Here is a 2,190-nt window from a genome sequence, read left to right as displayed (position 1 = left end):
AAATAATAATAATAATAATAAAATAATAATATAAAGAAATTAAATAATCATTTAATATTTAACTTTTATTAATTTTGAATTTTCTATTAGATTATTTTTTTTTAATTTCTATAGAATTTCTTTTAAAATTTGAAAATATTTTTTTAGATATAAATTTTTTTTACAATAAATGTTTAATAAATATTTGTATAATATTTCATGTTTGTATTTCACATATTTTAAAATTTAACAATTGTTTAATATATAGTGTCTATCTAATATCAGCTATTAATATAAAATTTTTGTAATATAGCTTGAATAGTATAGATTAAATAAAAAGATTCTATTTATCTGTCAAAAAAGAGATAAGTGTTAATTAATATCGTTAGAGAGTAATATAATTTGTGACTTTTCTATATTTATTATAATAAAATCAGAATTTATCATTTACTATACATTTATTTTTAAACATTGAAATTGCCTGTTTATTTTTCGATTGTATACGCTTATTTATATATACATATAGATAATACTACACAATTATCTATTCTGGTGAATAGCTAAATTATTCTAGTAGTACTAGAGTTAGCTTTCAAACGGGGGGGTGTTCAAGTTTCTAAAATTTCTCTCAGTAATTAGTAATTCTAAAAAGTGTATATCTTGTTTTCTATAATATTTTTAATTTTTAATATATTTTAATAAGAATATAGAGTTTTATATGTTTTAGATCAAGATAATTTTATTGTCGAGGTAAAAGAATATACATACACATATATATACATACCTATGTATATATTTTAATCTTGCATTACATTCTTTAGTATAATTTCACATATTATCTTTCTAAAATTATTTGGTTCATTTTCATATGATTGTTCAGTATTTTTTTTTTTCTTTTAATATTTGCATTTATAATCATCGTTATTAATTATAATTTTTTTTATTTATCTACAAATGTTAATTTGGAAAAAATTTAAGATGATAAAAAATTCAAGTTGTTAAAGATATGAAGTTAGCGTGAGTTACATGAAATATGTATATATCCAAATATATATAATATATATATTGTATTATCTTACATGCTGATTTTATATCGTTGCACATGTGTAAAATGACATCCACCTGATGCCAATGAAAAATCGATATGTTCGAAATTTTAACGCGAAAACTTTGACTATTCTGTCAGTAGTTAATAGTAAAATCTTGAATCTGATGGATCTTGAATAGTAAGTAAACGATCATATATATCGTCAGTATATTTCTTTTGATGATTTCCAATTCAATTTCACAAAACATTGTTTGATTTTTATACATTTATAATCGCGCCATTTTTATTGTTTATTGTTATTATTACTTAATATACGTTAAACAAAATTCCAACAATTAGTTATTGTGATTATCAAATTTTGAAGATTATCTATATTCATACAATTTATATAATTTTCAATTAAAAATCTTAAACTATATTATTATAAATTTTATATATATTCTTTTATGAATATTTTTTTTATTAAAAATCAATATTATTAAAAATCTTCTATATATATTTTTTTCCATTATATTTATATTTTTAATGCTATATGTAATAGTATAATTGCAATACATAATAGTTACTGCAAGTTAAATAAATTCTATATTTTATTTTTATAATATTTCTATAATATTTCTATATATATAAGAATATTTATAAGATAGCAATAAAATTGTATAAGAATAGTAATAAAATATATAACATTGTTTGGTATTAAATTGTTATGTAACAAAAAACAAATTTTGGATGCTTTAAACGTTTTTTTACGATGAAAACATTAACAGGTTATGTAATATATAAAAATCTGTTATATGATATAAAAATTAATATTGAAATTTTATCTATTTCTTAATGATAAAAATTATAAAATTTTAATAATATTTTTTTAATTTATTTTTGTAGAGAGCATAAAATTTTTACTTTTTCATTATAAACAAGCATGAAATAGTTATCGCGTTTATCATTCCAGTGATATCAATCAAAAAAAAAATAATTACAAATTCCATAACAAATTTTGCACAAATTATAAAANAATATATAATTAATTATTAATTTAAAAAAAAATATAATCGAAATAAAAATTCAAATTTGTAATGTTTGTAAATTTCAAAGAAATATTTTTATATGTACTTGAAGTTGAAAATAAGTTGTTAGCAAATATTTATAATACATATAAATGA

At 17.6% G+C, this 2,190-nt stretch overlaps 1 protein-coding gene across 4 annotated transcripts in view; it reads left to right on the top strand.

Annotated features, from left to right (window-relative positions):
* Positions 1-2,190, top strand: part of LOC102676431 (adenylate kinase isoenzyme 1) — a 6,635-nt gene that overhangs the window by 947 nt on the left and 3,498 nt on the right. Inside the window, exon 1 of one of the 4 annotated variants that reach the window (XM_006618606.2) lies at positions 544-729. The exons of 1 other annotated variant lie outside the window; for it this stretch is intronic. The gene's annotated coding sequence lies outside the window, so the exon portion shown is untranslated. Of the gene's footprint in view, positions 1-543; positions 730-1,032; positions 1,206-2,190 lie in introns of those variants that run through there. 2 more of the 4 variants (XM_006618605.2, XM_006618604.2) reach the window with 2 other exon arrangements.

This window comes from Apis dorsata, unplaced genomic scaffold (assembly GCF_000469605.1).
Source record: "Apis dorsata unplaced genomic scaffold, Apis dorsata 1.3 scaffold_365, whole genome shotgun sequence".
Classification (NCBI taxonomy): Eukaryota; Metazoa; Arthropoda; class Insecta; order Hymenoptera; family Apidae; genus Apis; species Apis dorsata.
This window is presented reverse-complemented; position numbering and strand designations above follow the sequence as displayed.